At 38.6% G+C, this 19,580-nt stretch overlaps 1 pseudogene; it reads right to left on the reverse strand.

Moving 5' to 3' along the window:
- Positions 1–14,008: 14,008 nt before the first annotated feature.
- LOC147474573 (small nucleolar RNA R71) lies at positions 14,009–14,103 on the reverse strand (annotated as a pseudogene).
- Between the last annotated feature and the right edge of the window lie 5,477 nt (positions 14,104–19,580).

Here is a 19,580-nt window from a genome sequence, read left to right on the forward strand (position 1 = left end):
CGTATTTTGAATTATCGCATCTTGATTGGTATAATTTCCATCGTAGCATAATTACATAATCAATCCATACTCTCATTAACTTTGATAGAACTGATAATCTTAGTTAATGTAAATTCTAAAGAACTAGGAGTGGAACGAACTTTCTATTCCAACTATATTGCAATAGCATCGAGAGTAGATAACTTTGATAATATAAGCATGTAATAGTTTTAGTTTTACTTGGGTTTGAGTCTCGTTGCTTATTCGTAGGTAAAACTATCATTTTACATTTTATCAGCACATGACATGGTCATACCTTTCATGTTGTCCCATGGTGGCACGATATCTGAATACTTGATCCACTAGATCTGACTTGCCACTGAAGATACTGAACTTCGGTTGTCTATAACCGTGGGGATAGGGCTTTCTCATTACTTGTAATGAGAAAGGAGATCTGTCTACCCCCATTATAGCAGACCGAACGAGGGAGTCTTGCATTTTTCTCCCTTTACCAGTCATCCTGTGCAATTGACGGATCAGGTCGTTCTTCTCAGTCTTCCATGCGCTTTCTTTGGTAGAAAGTCTATTATTCTGGGTTCTTTTTCGGTGAAGGGGTTGACATCACGAACCTGGTCAGTTAACGCCAATTCTGATGCTGTATCCGAGTCCTTACCCAAATTACTGGATTCTGACTCTAATGGTTCGTGTCGAACTTGATTCCCACGCCTTGGGTTCCTAGTTCGACTGCCCTCTAGAAGGTCGTCATCATCGAGATTGATGAGCGGCTCCTTCAATGTGTTAGATTGATACAAGTGCCTCAGCAGCTGTACCTCTCGCTCGAGGTTGCTTCTTTGTTGTTACAGAGCCTGTACCGCCTGGTTTGCCTGAACAGACTCTAGGTTGGTAAGAACAGCATTCTAACCATTTTGATGTTCTCCTTGAGCGTTAGTTATAGGGCCAGCAACGGGAGCAGCTGGTCCGCCGGCGTTGGTCACCTATCCTTGAAGGGGATTATTCACATCATGATGATCGACATTTTCCCCCCCTTCAGGCATCTCATGCTCCTCTTCTCTGACAGCGATGTTGCGGGTGGCAACGCCACCCTTTGTTTTCTTTGTTCTAGCCATCACAATGATAAGAGTTTTTAAACTAAATCAGTAGTTGAAATGAATATTTATCAGCTTTCATCCCCACAAACGGCGCCAAAAGATGTTGGGGATTTTATGAGTATCCCTTGATCCTCCTTTGTGCCTTGTGATTCAGAACCTTTTTCTTGATGGAGAAGGGATAAGATGATTTAATGTTCAGGGTTGAACTGCCTGGCGGCTACCTACGTATCTCCTTGTGTATTTAGAAGAATCAAACACTATTTTGCGTAGTTCCTAAGAGTGAAATCCTATATTTATATAGGAAGAGCCTTGAGAGTCCTAGGGTTAACCTCACCGCTTGTCAGTTCCCTTCCATCTTTGAACTCTATCTTCCTATTAGGAATCCTCTCCTTATGGAAGTCTGAATCTTGAATATATCTTATGAAAGGTAGGTTTCCTTGTTGGTCATAATATCCCATCATATATGGGAAGATTAGATCTACAAAGTAACTCTTAAAGATATGCCATTCTGATTCTTTCCTTATCATCAAAGATCGTCCTCTTCAGTTTCCTTCTGTTCAAGAACTGTCCATATTAGTTTCTAACGACTTGGAGAATTGTTATGCTTAGAGGAGGTTAGTCACGTGTCTGGAACATGCTTACTAAACACTCTTGATAAACACGAGATTACTTATTCACAGAACTGATCCGATGGCTCTTGTCTGATTCTGAACATCTATAGTCCTGGTTCATTTCCCTCCCACGTGTCATTTAGTTAGTGACGGGAAATCCCCCCTAAAGGAAACAAGCCACGGTTTGAGATGATTCTAGAGCTCATTGTAATCCCTATAAATAGAGCACCTCTGTGTCAGTTGTAATTGCTAATTCACAATATTCTTATCTTCAGAACTTGAGGTAGAAAGATTAATAATAAAAGATTCGGTTTTCACTAGTCGAGTCTTAATATATTAGTCTTTCTAGTCTCATGTTCTTCGACTCTTCTTCTTCTCGTTCTTCGTGTTCTTTCTTCTTCATGGAAGGCTAATCTTATCTTTCAAGGGAGGAGATAAAGCCAGTGCTTAGGGTTTGGCGATTCTTTTGGTTCATGGTGTTCTCCAATCAGGTGAGTTCTTTATGTCTGTTTAGTTATTAGTTCCATTGCCTAGACCAGGGGATGGAAGTATAGATTAAGGTTTTTATTTATTGCAATTGAATATCATGCTAGTTTAGGGTTTTATTTATTGCAATTGAATATTTGCTAGTGGCATGATTTTATTTATGACAATTGAATATAACGCTAGAATAGGGTTTTATTTATTGTAATTGAATATTATACTACTATTCTCTACTTTTCTTCTAGTTGTGTAGTGTTCTAGAGTAAGGGAAGTATTCCTTGTGTTTGCCTTAGATGGTGATTCATTGAATAGTTGCCCAAGCTCACATAAAAGGAAAGAATATATTAATAACGTATACATAGGAATAACATATAAGTAGAAATAATTGTTTAACGATGTTTCACCCAAAAAGGCATCAACACTTGCTTGATTGCCTGATTGTAGTTTACTTGGAGAACAACATGGAGCAAAAGGTCATTGAATCAAAAACATTGGTGGATTTGAATCTCTCTCTCTCTCTCTCTCTCTCTCTCTCTCTCTCTCTCTCTCATATTCTCTCCCTATTTCCAATTCTTAGCTATATTATTAGTTTAGTTAGTTAGTAATTCATAATCTCTATAAAATAGTTTTTTAATCCCTCGACTCCCTTTCCACTCTCGATCCTTCATAAGTTATACAAAGTCAAAGCGGATTGATAACCTACAATATTAGTTTAGTTAGTTAGTAATCCACAATCTCTATAAAATAGTTTTTAATCCCTCGACTCCCCTTTCCACTCTCGTCCTTCATAAGTGATACAAGTCAGGCACGGATTGATACCCTACTCATCCTTTACTTTAGATGGATATTAGGTTTTGATCGTGTGGTTTTGACCAACGACACCCATCATCCATCATCATCCATATCTCATCCCATATACCATTCTCCACCATAAAATCACGCATGTCAAATGGCGCCACTACCGTTCTGATTTCATTAATCACGTGTTCTCTTTAAAGATCGAAACTTTGGATCTTGAAGCATATTTTAGCAACATCATCCATCTTTTTGCAAGAAAGAAGCGTTGAAGGACAAACCGTAAGGCGAGATTGTCGATCCAGTGATCGATCAAATATTCATTATTTTTATTTTATTTTATTTTTCATAGATAGTTTATTTGCAGCTTAGTTAGTTTAATTGCATCATAGTTAGTATAATTGCATAGTAGTTTTAATTATTTCATTTTGAACCCTTTTTAACAATTGAAGTTGCAAGCCAAAACAATCAAAATCAAACTCTTTTGTTTCCCACCTGAATCTTGACAAACGGACAATACGTTTGTAGGAAGTGGTATTTAAGCAATCCTTGTGATTCACCATAACCCTAGAAGAGTCAGCTTTAGACATCTCACGGTATAAGCTGCGAAGCCCAATCTTAATTGAAGAAAAGTAGAAGTTATTCATTAAAAAAAAATTTAGTATAATTGCATTTTACTATAAGTTAAAATAGTTGCATATTAGTTTAATTGCATTCAAGCATAGTAGAATAGTGTTTGTCATTTTTCGCATAGCATTTTCTAGTGTATGCCCCGTCGTCCATATCGTCGTCCGGTAAGAACACAACAGTGGACAAGGTTCAACAACAGACTCACAAGAATACTAGATGAGATTGATATAATGGCCGCACGTAATGATGGAGGTGTTGTGGAACTGAATAATGGTGAAGCTATCCCACCCATGCAAGCACAACAGAGGAAGAAGCTGAGAGATTTCTATTCACTAATCATTGGAGACCCACCCAGCAGTATTGTTTTTCCAGAGACAGAAGTTAACCAGTTTAAGCTTAAAACATCAATCATTTCTATGCTTCCAAAGTTCAATGGTTCGCAGACAATGTTCAAATTTTATGTTGACATGAACAAGTTTCTATCAGTCCTCAGAACTCTTACGAATCAGAATGTCAACTAAGAGAGTATCAAGATCATTCTGTTCCCACTCTCACTCAAAGGTAAAACATCTGAATGGTCATCTGCTTAACCAATCAATTCCATTGATTCCTAGGAGAAGTTAAGAACGAAGTTTATGAACAAGTTCTACGCACCCCAGAAGACTAATGCCATGCAGCATGCTATCAACAATTTCAAAGGAAAACCAACTGAAGAATATCATTATAGTTGGGAGCGATTCAACAATCTTCTAGTCTCGTGTCCATATCATGGATACGACAAGAGCACATTGGCTCATTTTTCTATCGAGGACTCTCGATGATGAACAAGCAGACGATACAGTCAATGCACCAAGGCAAGTTTACATCAATGGATGGAGAGGAAGCTTACAACTTTCTCAAGAATTTAGCTGAAGAAACACAACAATGGACTACTAGCAATGAGGATGTAGCTAGAATGGAGGGGGAGCCAAAACAATTTGGCTACCAAGCACATGAACAATTAGATCAAGAACTGAAGTCTACATTGGCTAGCCTGGCTACCAACACTACAACTCTGAGTAAGAAATTCAACCAGTTATCCTTGAATCCCTCCAAGATCAACAAGTCTCAAGATAAATCTCTCCTAGTCATTCAAGCTAGCCGATACTGCGAAGTCTGTTCGGACACTTCCTATGCAACTCTAGAATGTACTGGTAATAACTCACTATCAACATGCATCAGTTGGAGAGTACAATATTAACTCATTTCAGTGGCCCAACCAAGGTGGTAATAACTTTCAAGGTGATTATTGGAGATAGAACGCTGGACCCCCAGGTTCACAAGATCAAAGTTATATTCCATAGACAACTCAAGCTTCACAGTTGGTTCCTCAACAACAATTATACTCTTAGCAGAATTCCAATACAAGTGGAGAGTTAGTGCCTGACCTATGAGAAATTATGCCGTACCTGCCAACTTGGAGAATGCTATTACTTTGCTATCACAGAAAAATTAGAAGTTTGAAAGTGTTCTAGAGCTTATTGCACAATCTTAGCTGAATCTCCAGCAATCTCAGGCAAGTCAATATTCTAGAATGGAGTCTCTAGAGGCTAAGGTCGACCAACTCACTACTGCTTTATCTATAAAGACACAAGCCATTCAACCTAGCTTATTGCAACCAATATTGAGGAGTGAAGATGTATGCCACATTAGGACAACATCTAGTACTGATCACCTCCATGATCATGTCTGCTCAGTTACTACTCTCAGATCAGGATTGAAGATAGACAACAAGGTTGACTTACCTTCTCATGATGACATTCCTACAGAGCAATCGGTCAATATTTCAAATGAATTTCGACAGGAAGTGGGAGAAATCCTTTCCACTCCCATTTGTCAATATGACCAAGACAAGATATGCAAGAATGCCAAAGAGAAAGAAGAGCAGACACATGCTGATGTATTTGTACCAAAGGCACCTTTTCCTATGTTTTTTGCTCAAAGCGAAAAAGACAAACAATTTTTAGAGATGAAGGAGGCATTTTAGAAAGATAAAATTAGTATCCCCTTTCTCACAGCCATCAAGTAGTTGCCATCATATGCCAAATTCTTGAAGGATGCTTGCAACATAAAGAGAAGTACTCATGTTCCACAGCGAGCGTTTATAGTTGGACAAACAACATCTATTATCCATCAGCAAGCTCCAGTCAAGCTCAAAGATCCAGGAAGTCCTACAATATCATGCAAGATAGGACAAAAATTCACAGGTAATGCTCTTTTATACCTTGGTGCTAGTGGTAATCTCTTGCCATATCATGTGTACCAAGCGTTGGGTTTGGAGAACCTAAAGCCTACGAAAGTCAAATTAAAGTTGGCTGACCATTCTACCAAGATTCCCAGAGGCATAGTTGAGGATGTTCTTGTTCAAGTAGCCGATTTCTACTATCTAGTGGATTTCATTGTGATAGACACCCTGGAGGCCTTTAATAAAATGCCAATTATTCTAGGCCGACCTTTCTTCGCTACCGCAAAAGATTTGATAAATTGCACAATGGTGAAATGAATATCAAATTTGGTAAGATGTCCATGGACCTAAATATCTTTTACCTGTTGCATAAAGATTGTGATGACGCTGAAGGTGAAGAGGTGTACTTCCTTGATAGCATGATACAAGAATTCTTCCCATTCGAAGATACAATTGAGAGTGCTCAATCTACAGAAAACTGTCATGAACCTGAGAACCCCACCACAGAGGCGTTGCTAGCCATGTTCTTGGAATCTCTATAGAAAATTCAGGATTTAAGTGAGCAGAATGGAAAATTGGCAGAGAAAGTACCATATCTTGAGAAGATGAACTCTACATTTCGGGATGAACAACAAACTTCGCTAAAAAATCAGTTACTAAAGAATCAACTTGAAGAAGTTTTGGAAAAACAACAGAATCTAGAAACTGAAATGAGTCTTCTGAAGCAAAAAATGGACCATATTAATTAGAAACATTGCACTGTTGAAGCTTCTTATACACCATAATTGTCTGAACGAGAGAAGTATGTGAACCAGTCTACCACCCACCTTGAGCGTAGTCAGCCAGACATCATTTATCATTACTGTGGTGGTAAAGGGCACATGAGATACTATTGTCATGTTAGAAAGAAAGATTTTCATCAATCTTTTACACAGAGGAACCACAAGGCCTATCACACAATCATCAGACCTGAAATAGTTCAAGGTAGAGAAGCAACTTCACCAGAATCTTTCCAAAGATATCAAGGAGTATTTTTGACGAACCACAAGGTGAGACCTCCTCGTCCTCCAAACATTCGTCAGATTTGGGTAAGAAAATCTGATATCCTCACTCCAAATTGATAATGCATGATATAATATATAGTCTTAGGGATCAAACTTAAAAATACCTAAAAAAAAATGAAATAATAAAAATGAAAAATGAAAAAAAAAAAATCTTGGTAAAAGGAAATGTTCTTATTTTTGGGATTAATTTTGATTTGGACTAATTATACATGATTTTCTCTACTTTTGTGAGCTTAACCTTTATTTGACAGAGAAAGAATTATGTAATGATATATATTTTTTTTATCAGAAAGTGAGGTTTTTAGAGAGGTCCCCTACCCCTTTTCATAAATAAAATAAATATAAATCATAGCTTGTTACAACCTTACATATTGCTTTCCACTAGCATCTTCCATAATAATTTTTTTGACATCCTCAGAAAATAAACTAGGCGCTAGTTCTATATAGCTAACATTAGGTATGTTCTGTGCCAAAGCATCAGCCAACCTATTAGTTTCCCTATATACATGAAATATTTTAAAATGTTCTAACTCTGCCTTCATTGTTTGTATGCTCCTGATCATCTTCTCCGCCATCCATGGGTGTTTGCTGCCGCTTTTCAAGAATGAGATGACGTTTGTCGAATTAGTTTGCACTTCAATCCTTTTGATGCCCACACGCATTGCCATATTTATTCCTCTCTCAACTTCCCGAAGCTCGATCATTGAAATACTTTTGAAATTTAAATTCCTGCAACTCGCTGCTGTCACTTCTCCCTTATTATTGCGTATCACTGCTGCTCATCCCCCTTCTTGATCTTGCAACGTCCCATCTGTATTCAGATTGTAAATCTCAGACTCTGCTCTAACCCATTTGCAATACTCACGATTTTATGTTTTATATTCGACCTCTATATTCCACTTCTCTATGAATCTCTCTGTCTCTGGGTCCTATACCATTACTATTCTCATACCCATCAGTTTAATTCTTGCTTCGCTGATTACTAGTTCTGCCACCTGATGAGTGTCAGAATGTTTATTCTGAAAAATCTGATCATTTCTTGTTTTCCCAACCCAGTACATAAAAGCATTCCAAACCAGTCGATATCCATCTTGTATAAATCCCTTTCCTTTTGTCACTGATTCCATCAATGGTAACATCTGCCCTTTTTCTCATTCATTTCATTTACTTAATTTCTATACATTGAGGACAATGCATATGTTAAGTTGGGGGAGGGTGTACTTGATAAATGAATTTTGAAAATTGGTTTTCAAAACAAAAATCTTTTTTTTTTTTTATATCATTATCATGAGAAAATGATGAGCAGGATATATATTCTATACTACTTAGTGTTGAGTTTAATGGATAGTTGATATTGATGATTTCATTACCGCTTAGACTATTTATTATTCTCATCTATAGTTTTTATTGATAGAATTTTTTATCAAGGCACCACCATAGTATTTGGTCAGTTTTGTGTACTTCTGCTAGAAGACAGATTTAAACCGCTAGTAAACTGAAAATAGATTTTTTGAACTTGAGCTTTATAACCATTCTTTGGAGAGTTCTTATGAAAAATCCTAGTCTGCATGACTCAACCTCTTTCAGTTCTTTATTTTGTTATAATATAGTCTCATTATTCGTTGATTTGGTTAATCATGAAGTGACATCACCTTGGGAGATAGCCATTAGGTCTTGTAGTCTATTCAAAACAGAGTATCATACTGGTAAGTCAAGTAGTGAACCTATTCAACCTATATCCCACCTAGTAGGACCATAATGTTAAACCCTTTTGAGCGTTACATCAAGCCATTCCTTCCAAAACCCTTTACCCAACTCCAGATAAAGAGTACAACCCAAAATCTTTATCAGCCATACCCATATATTTCTGAGAATATGAGGGGCACAAGGTGGAAGAAATAGCACAAAAGGAAGATTACAAGGAAATATCAGGGAGATACAATGAAGACCATCATTTTGTTCTAAGTGAAAGAAGCTAGTGGAAAACAAACATTTCCAGTACTACTTAAGGATATACCACTGAGCTAGAAAAAAAAATATAATAATAGAAAAGAAAGTAAAAAAGAAAAGGAAGAAGTTGAACAAAATTGATGGAGAAGAGAATACAAAGGAAAACTTTTCTCTAGAATATAGAAGTTGAAGAAATCTTCCAAAGAAAGAAGCACGACCATTAGTGTTTTTCAGAAACAACCTTTGAATCCTTTTTACCTTTCCTTCATAACCCAATACCCAAGCCAAGTTACAACCCATGATTTATCACTACAGTATGGTATGAGGTCTAGAATAGGTGAGATGATGCTAAAGTGAAGGACCCGACACTTCATACGTGATTGACATTCTTTCCATGAGACTACTTTCATCCAAAAGTCCGTTTTTCAAGGTAGTATGTGGGATGCTCGTAATCATTATTCTTTTCCCCACATACATGATGTAAGATAGTAGATCATCTTCTGAGAGATTCTTTTATGAGAGTACGACCGGTAAGGATTGAAAGTCAAGATTATCTATTTAAAGGTAGACTAGGGATTCCGTTTCTTGGATAGGATAGTATAGGAAATTGACTAAGTACACACATAAGCCTTGATTGAGAATTTTGTCAATTTTTACTATCTCCCATCATAATCTACGAGTCTTTTTAGCATTGTAGTTGGTAAGAGAAACCCATCTATTGGAGTAAGCACTAAGTTGGTAAGGAAATCTCTCTCTCTGAAAAATGCTATCATTATTGAACCTGCTATTGATTGATTTTGTGGGTATATCACCTGAAAACCCTCACGAGACTATAACTCGTCATTTTTTGAGAACTTAAAGGTTTAAAGCATTGTTACATAAAGTAAATGCAATCGTGATGCCTGCGAAAGTGAGTTAGGATTTTGTTTTGTTTATTAGGTAGTGATTTCGATCACTTATCTCTTTTTTATCTTATTTGCTAAGGGACTAGCAAAAGGCTAGTTAGGGGTTCTGATAAGTGCTCAAAAAGTGCATTTTAACCCTCGGTTATACCTCTTGTTTAGTCATCTTAGTGGACTAATAGTGCTTGTAAGTCATGTTTTATGAATCTACAGGTGAAAAAGAGAGTTTTGTAGAATATTAGACAAAAAGGGGCAAAACATAGCAATTCGGAGCATTAAGGACCATATGGGAAGCCCGTGGATAATCATGGAGAAGGCCAAGTATTTGAAGCCATGAAAGATACGACTTGGACCTATTTTAACGCTTATTTGGAAGCCCAAGGCAAAAGGATTCGTTGCTTGGACCAAAGCCCGCAAAAGAGGAAAGAAGGATGGAGCAAAAGAGGAAAAAGCAGGACTCTTTGCCCGGGAATAAAGGCCCCGGTGTCTAGACGCATGAACCTACATTGTAGCCACCTCTTTTACAATTTTGGAAATGAAGTTGGAATTGGAAAGAAGTTGATTTGTAATAGGAAACAATTCATGGTTTGAGATGCTTCTAGAGCTCATTGTAACCCTTATAAATAGAGCACCTCAGTGCCAGTTGTAATTGCTAATTCACAATATTCTTGTCTCCAGAACATGAGGCAGAGAGATTAGTAATAAAAGATTCAGTTTTCACTAGTCGAGTATTAATAAATTAGTCTTTCTAGTCTTATGTTCTTCGACTCTTCTTCTTCTCGTTCTTTGTGTTCTTCCTTCTTCATGGAAGACTAATCTTCTCCTTCAAGAGAGGAGATGAAGCCGATCTTAGGATTTGGTGATTCTTTTGGTTCATGGTGTTCTCCAATCAGGTGAGTTCTTTATGTCTATTTAGTTATTAGTTCCATTGCTCAGACCAGGGGATAGAAGTATAGATTAAGGTTTTTATTTATTGCAATTGGACTGATATATATTTCATTCGAAGTGACCAAAAGTTTGCACTTGATCTTAGCCCAGTAAATGAAGATTAAAAAGTTTGAAATACAAACAAAAGAGGATAAACAAATTTGGTTACGATTAATTGTCGGGGATCATATAGCCTAGGCATAATTGTTTGAACCACTCACCGTTTTGATCGCATTACATCGGACATGTTACTCGGCTCTTCCATTTAAATCGATGCGTATAAAATCGTTGCGGTGTGGATCACATATGTTGAAATTCTTCTCAGGCGCTAAAGAGTCAAACAGAGCCAAATGTGAGATTGGAGTTTGGGGTATGACATCGTTGGTGCCATACACGCATTCAATGTGTCCGCGCTCGCATGCGATAGAGTTCGAATATGAAAAGTCAATGTATTATGTCACGCGTGGAGTGACATAACTTTGACGATATGACATAAATTATGTCATAGTCCACGCGACCGCCTTGAAATATGACGATATATGTCGGTTTTTAGCAAACCGATATCGATATTTTACTTAATTATTGCCTCGTATGGCCATAGTTCATGACTATGAACATTGATTGTTCATAAGACGCACAAAGTATGGACTATGAACACTCGTTGTTCATAGCTTACCGAACTAAGAACAATCACTGTTCATAGTCGAATTGTGGTATGAACAAAGAATATTCTAGGGCTGGTCATCAAGCTACTGATAAGAGCCCAAAACTGTAGTTTTAACCTTTTAACATCATACTTTTTAGACCAATTATGTGAGTAATAATTCAAGAGTTAACACTGATTACGTGTTTTTATACATTTCAGGCTTCAAAGTCCATTATGTGCAGAAATGTGCCACTTTAGTGAGATAAAGGAGCAAAGGTCGGTTACTAAGGAGTTCCGTGATTAAAGGCCAAGTTTTGAGAAGACAAAGCCTTTCTAAAAGCCCGGTCAAAAGCTGAAAAGTCGACGCGGGCTAAACAAAGACACAAAGTCAAAGACAACTTCCGGAAGGACATATCTTTGGACTCAGACCTCGGAATGGGGCCTACCTTATGTCAAAACGACCGGCTCGGAAAGAGCTTTCCAATGGTCTAAGCCTTGACCCAATCAGAGGAGCAGAAGTGGACGAAAAGTCTGTGGAAGCCAACTGCAACTGAAGAGGCCTTTTTGGACTGAAAGAATTGGGTTTTGGGCCTGATTCTCTGGCCCAAAACATGGCTCCAAGCCCATGCACGATTTTTGGATCTGAATGTATAAAAACAAAAACTTAGCTCTTTGTTAGTGGTAGTTAGTTAATGGTAGATAGTTAGACCTAGAAATAGATTAGATTAGTAGCCTCCATTAATGAATTCTAGATCTAGTTTTTCATGTAGATTAATTAAGTTTAGTTCCATTTCAATTATTGTATTAAATTAAACCTTTGAATCTTGTTCTTCATTTTGATTAGATCAATAAAGTAGTATTTTTATCAATTTCGATTTTTGTCATTTCCATTTCTAGATCTAATTTCAATTCCTCGCCCTTATTTCATTTTAGTCATTAAATTAGATTTCATTATTGTTTAATTAAGTAAATTTCAATTCTTTATATCATGTTTAGTTTAAATGTAATCGGAAATGATCGCAGTAATGATTCTCGGCTAAACCTCCATTAGAGGGGGTTGAGAAGCCTTGATGAAAGCTTGATTCGAATAACGTAGATTCGCCGTAATTTCCTTTCCACTCTAGAAACGTTTAGTTCACCATGAGAATGGGTTTAATCGTTCACATGCTAGTTATTAATTGGTAGAAATGCCATGTGTAATTAGGGATTAGGAAGAACCAATTGTTTCGCGGAAGCAGTTTTATTCCGGATTACTGACGATTCGTCGTTAATAGGATTAAGTCGAAGTTAAGGTGGAATCAATCCCCCTCTAACTCCTTATCATAGAATCAACGTAGCATTCCCTTAGTTATTCCCATCGTCGACTAGTTGCATTTCGTGGGTAGTTGCATCGTAGTCTAGTTGCCTTTTTCGTAAATCTCTCATTAGACTTTAAGTTTAGAGTACTTACACTTGAGAACATAGCATGCGGAAGGACTAAGAGTGGAATGAATCACTCTACTCCACTATATCTCATAGACTTGAGAGTAGAAACTTTGATAAAAATATAAGCATCATAAGAATTAGTTTTAGTTTTACTTACATTTTGAGTTCATCGCTTTATTTCGTAGGTAAAACTATTAAATTTTTACTTTTATCAAATGGCGCTGCTGCCATCTTAGTTTCACTTTCGTATTGTTTTCGTCGTGTTAGTACTGTTCTTAAAGTCCCATTACACCCACCCACCCTTGTTTGATTCATACTGTGGTTGTCCATTTCAGAGTTGAAAAATTCCGAGTAAAAATTACACTGAGCGCTGGCCTTCCTGAGCCGACCGCCTCTATACTGGAGCAAGAGCTGACCCCCCTAATGTGGAGCGACCCGCCTAAAAAAAAACACTGTAATTTGAAAATTAGCCGAGCGACCACGCTTCTATCCGAAGCACTACCGCTTTAACAAAATTTTTCGGATTTCGGTTTTGATTCAACTTTGATCTTTCATATTTTTCAGTGTTCTAACCTCGCTATATACACCGAACAAGCGTAAACAAGACGTTATTCATATAAGTGAAGCAAAGGACGAATCAGGTATTCCTTTCTTCCACACCTCGCTCTCCCTGTTAGAGGTTTATACTAGTATATCAGAATTGTTTGGAGTGTTGATGTGTTTAGCTAAGTTTGGTTTTAGCCTTGTTTGAGATTAAGGTCTGGCCGAACAAAAACACCGAACGTCATTACACAACAACGTCAACAAACAAGTCTATCTAGTATACCACACACTACACCTCTAGCTACTATTTCACACACATCACCTGAGACAATGCCCGACGAAGAAGAGAGGCCTCTCTCTGACTTCTACAAAGCCTTGAGCGATAGCCCCAAATCGTGCATCGCTCTAGCAGACTCCTGAGGGGATTTCGAATCCCCCCAAATATTTTAATTTGTTACCCGCTTTTTTCATGGATTGGACCATGAAAAACCTTATCAGACACGCGTAGGATTGAACAAGTCCTAACAACATTCCACCATCCTACGGTTGTTGTAACGGAAGAAATTAAATTAAGGGTATTCCCTTTCACCTTAGCCCGATAAGGCGGCGCCTTGGTTAACTCGCCCAAACGCCTAATTTCGTGGACTCGTGGGCTAAACTTGTTCAAATTGTTTATGGAACATTTTACCCACCCCCTAAAGACGGATGAGATGCTTTCCAAGATTCATTTCTTTTCGACAAAATCCTTATGAAACATTTTCAGAGGCTTGGAATCGTTTCACCGATCTCCTTATAGAGTGTCCACATCATAACTTAAATAAAGACACGTTAGTTCGTGCCTTTTTTCAAAGGACTTCTACACCACCATAAAGAAGTCCTTGACATAATGAATGGGGGTAGTTTCTTAAGCAAAGGAGCCCCTGAGGCTTATAAATTTTAGAGGACCAAACTAAGCTAAATAACAACTGGGGGTAGTGACGATTACTCTCCGCTCCGCTTAGTTCTTCTTCAACGATTAAGGCTACCAAGATGTTTGAGGTTAAATCAGATCCCGAGCTTAAAACTCTAATTGAATCCTTCACAAAAAGGTAGAGGCCATTTCTGTACAACAAAAAGCCAATCCCCGCCATGAATGTAAATTCAAATCCATGTAGTTTTGTTAGAGCCCCGAGCATCCCCGACTCCCATCGTCCTATAGCCTATGAACGGGCTTGTTCCATTAATAGTGAACCTAACGCCTTTGAGACAAAATCCCAACTTCGGTTGGAGAAATAACCAAAACGCCACACCCCAAGGGTACAATAATCAATATGTTAGGCCTCACGACACGGCTTTTAACCAAGCCCCACTACGACAAGGATTGTGGTCGTGGGAATTTTAATAATTATAACAACCAAGTGCAACCTCGACAAGGTCAAGCACAAGGTCAAAGTAGTTATAATAATTATAATGCTAGTAGAGGTATCGTTCCGGTAAATAATAACTACCCAAATCCACCCATAAATAATTCACTTGAAATAGTTCCAGTCACACCACCCGTGACTACTACACCCACACAACCGGATCGTCTTGACACCTTCATACAAGTGAGCCAAAAACTTTTCCAAACCATGGCTCAATCTAACCAACAGCTTCTACAATCCGTTAATAATTTAACCAAATAGTTGGCTCAAGATAAAGCCCAACCCAAAGGTGTGTTTCAAGGTAACGAAATACCTAATCCTAAAACAACAAATACAGCCTTTGAGGTAACCGATAATACTAGTAATGAGTATGAAAATGTAGGTGAGCTAAAGGCCATCACCACCTCCGCTCGCGCAGAATGGTTGATAACAAAGTAACTATGCCTATAGTTACCCCACCAAGAGCCCCTACACCCGCTATATTACTAGATACCGAAATAGAAACTGAAGAGCCTACCACTGTAGAGGTACCAGTTCCAACACAACTTAAGAAACAGGAAGCCACGGTTAAACACCCAGGTAATACCATTGCTAAATATAGACAGAAACCACCATTTTCACAAAAATTAGCCATGTTAACTAGGGATACAAATTACGAGGAGATTAGGGATGTTTTTAAGAACCTAACTATAAACCTTCCCTTCCTCGAAACTATAAAAAAGCTACCACACCATGCTAAGTTTCTTAAGGAATTATGTACTACTAGGCGTAAGACCAATATACCAAAAGACGCCTTTTTAACAGAACAATTCCCAACTCTATCTGAACATAATGGAATTGTTAAGTACAAGGACCCCGGTCGTCCCCATCAGACAATGCACCTTAGGAGATTCCTATACGACGACCATGTTATTAGACTTGGGGGCTAGTGTAAACTTACTCCCATTTTATTTGTATAGACAAATAGGTCTCTAGACGAGATGCAACCCACTAGAATGACGTTGCAATTAGCCGATCGGGTCTATTAAGTATCCTAAGGGTGTCGCCGAAAATATTCGTAAAAATTCAGGATTTTTACTATCCGGGCCGATTTTGTCATCCTCGACCACGAAGTCGTTAACGACTCTGTTCCGATCATCTTAGGGCGCCCTTTCTCGCAACCGCCAACGCGCTTCATTAATTGCCGCGGATGGTTCAATGTCCATGTCTTTTGGCCATCTTTCATTTGAAGTCAATGTTTTTAAAACAAAGACACAGTTACCCGATTCGCCTATGGATGGAGAGGTTAGCATGATCGAGCGTTGCTTTCGAGATTATTTCAACAACACGTTCCCCGATAATCATATGCCCAAATTTCTTTCCTTTGGAAGTTCAGACTCCAACATTCCATCCCTACACTAGTCGATACACATATTACGGATGAGGATGAGATAGATGACTTTCTCAAAGATGTAGAGGACTATCATAGTAACGAGGATATGACCAATCTAGATGAGCAATTCGATGAGTTTCTTTAAGCAGGTGATGAATCACCCTATCAAGAACTACTTTGTACAACATCCACCTCGATTCCCCTCCTTCCACCCTTTCAAAGGAATCTCGAGTTTGCACTAGATCCTTTTGTTTCTCCCGTGCTCCATAATTTTTTAAATCCACCTAGTAAACAAATACTACAGAAGGACAAACCACTTGACACCTTCATTTTCAGAATTGAGACAGTCCCTACACACACAATGAATGAGTTTTGTGCTAAAACCACATCCTCATTGTTTACAGGCTGTCTTTCTACAACTTATCCATATCCACCATATTCTCCACAACCATTCACTTTTCCACACTTATTTACTAGAACACCCACTCATTCAAAAATGAAAAATAAGGTGCATGATAGGTTACGTAATAGGGTTATCCGACTTCGCTTTTATTTCACTAGGTTGAGTCATAGGAAATCTTGGTGCTTGATTGTGTTTGGATATATTTTCTGTGATATTTATTTATGGAATGATCCACAATTATTTCGGTTGTTGATATATGATAAACTGCATGTTCATACATATGTTTAGACAAGTCTCGAGTATCTGACTATAAACAACTCAACTTTTGTGTTTGGTGCATGTCCTTTTATTTTCATATATTGGTGAGTGCACCATTAAGGTAACCGGGCCCTCTCTATGGAGTGTGTGGCTGTAAGTATCGGAACCTAAGTCCACGTTTAAACATAATTCACGTTTTCCACTCTTGCATGTTTTCTCGGATTTTTAAGTCATGTTTCTCTATGGGGTGAATTATGTCTTTATTGTTTATTGTTTTTATTTTTAAAATTTATATATATATATATATATTATATATATATATATATATATATATATTAAAGAATAAGCATAGTAACCTAGGAAGTCTCGGGAATCTGACTTTAAAAGACCCATCGCTAAAAACAAAATTTCTAAGCTTCGTTGTAAAAATTTGTTTGGGGGTGGGCTGTTCGTGTTTCCGTACTAAATATTTATGTCCCATTAGAGTTGCTTAGGCTGTTTTATTATATTACGATTCGGGTTGACATAATCCATGAATTTAGAGTTCAATTGTTCGCGATAACGTCGACGCCATGCACGACTTTCGAGGCATTTTCCACTATCTTATATGTCATCCATGGTCGGAATGGAGTGTTTTATGGATCATTGGATTGGAAATTCTCTCCTGATCATTTCCATATCTCATTTGCAAAAATCGGACCGTAACGGGCAACAATTTTGATTTGAAGTTCGCGAAAAATCGAAAAAATCACAAATTTCGATTTTTTGGGCTTGGGCTTCACCGACACCGGCCATCAGCCTTTACCTTCAAGAAGACACATCATCGTTTTTTCTCCATCCGCCATTAACGACCAAGCTCCAAAACCTAAAAACAAAATCAAAATAAAAAGAAAACAAAAATTTACCCACCCCAAATCAAATCCCAACCCAAATCGATTCCAAACACCACCGACCACTACCACTACCGATTTCCATCACTAAAACCACGAAAATTCAAAATTTTGGTGCTGCCGACCACCACTCCACCACCACCACCACCTGGTTGCTTCAACCGGGTCTATTAAAATCACACCACTACATCACATTTAAACCCCCACTACATTCCAAACTTCCAATGGCTCAACAATGCCGAATTTTGCCGGAGCAAGCTTTTTTACCGCCGACCACTTCGCCGCTTTTACGGTGATTTAGATGATCAGTCGAGATCGAATAGCTTTGTGGTACTCGATTGAAGCATATTACCACGAGGACTTAGTCCGACGGTTCTATGATACTGAGGGAGTTGGAAGGGACTAGGATTTTGTTGTTGTGTTAAGAGGCGGAAGGAAGTGACGACTAGGTTGTTGGTCGAGATTCTAGGCATTCCGCCTAGAATCCATCCGATGTCACCCTCGCAGGAGTCCCAAAGATAATGGGGTAGAGCCATTGATGCACGAGACAGTTATGGAGGGGACTACAATGCAAGATCGCGATTGCGGTTCGACAAGCTTCCTTTAGGACCAACCACCGCTACCCGGTGGATTGGTCGGAACATCCGTGGGAAGGAAAGGGTCGCGATATCGGCCCGAATCTGCCTCCATATCTTATGGATACTCCAGAGCGGAAGTATGACTTCTGCAGATCTTAGAGTTTTACCGAGCATGATTAGGGGAGTAGGGAGAACTGTTGCCCCTCTCCCGTGTTGATAACAAAGATCATGCTCAAGTCGGAGAGCAGCTCAGCGATCGATCGGACATACATCACTCTCCACCGTAACCCTCGTGATCTATAAAGAGTGTGTCCAACGGGTTTGGAGATTGGCTGAGGATAGAGAAGAAGAAGAAGAGGATGGAGGAGCTGAGAATGCCGAGGAGGTCGGGGACATCGGGATGCCTCCGAGGATGAGGAGGACTTGACCTGTTTTGACGTGGATGCCTTGGAGAGGTCTTTGGACAGATGCGTAACGCATGGCTGTGATCCATCGAGGCGAGCGCTCGTTAACACTATCTCTGTGAAGACCTCCGGACTTGGACAGGCAACGATGCATCACAACTACGAGCTCCATACCCGAGAGAGGACGAGAGGTGGGAATAGATGAGCCGAGCTAGAGCTTTCGGCCGCCAGCCCGGACGAGAGATCGACGCCGATACCCACCTCACGGGGACTCTCTCCTTCCGAGGACACACCATCCAGCACGAGGCGCCGCCGCCGGCGATCTAATGGTGCTCTTCTTCAGAGCTCGAGCGATCGAAAGATGTTCCCTCCGCCACCAGTTCCGGAGTAGCTAGAGATAGTATAGTTTGAGGTTTTATGTTTTATTTGTAATTTCATTATTGTTATTTATTTTATTGCAAGTTTATTTCCGTAATTTGAATTTTGTAGTGTAATGTACTCTGAATGAAAATTTTAATATAAGGGGTTATTTTCAGTATGCGTGGTTGTTTCATATTGATCCCACCTTCCCAACTTGTTTGGGGGTGGTTTTATCAATTCAAGCATTATTTTTATAACCCTCGTGTTAGAATTTATTGAGGAGTCAAGGTGAAAATATGGCCGTTTAGGCATATCTATGATTGAGTATCATTGTAGGATGAAATCTAGATTAAATAGGTACATTCTATCATAAAATCAACCTAAAAGATACTAGGTTTGAATTAGAATCAAGGATATGAGTTGTTTCCATTTTCGGTTTGGAAATTTTTAGATTTCGAAAACCGCCGAATTAGTTTTGGCAACTTCGATCCATTTTAGCAACTTTAAACCTATATAAACTTGATACAAAATATCCTCACAACTCACACTACACCTAAACTCCATCACTCACCTTTCACTCCCGCGATTCCCTCGTTTCGGCTCATTTTCCGAAGTTTCGCAACT

This window comes from Coptis chinensis, chromosome 9 (assembly GCF_015680905.1).
Source record: "Coptis chinensis isolate HL-2020 chromosome 9, ASM1568090v1, whole genome shotgun sequence".
Classification (NCBI taxonomy): domain Eukaryota; kingdom Viridiplantae; phylum Streptophyta; class Magnoliopsida; order Ranunculales; family Ranunculaceae; genus Coptis; species Coptis chinensis.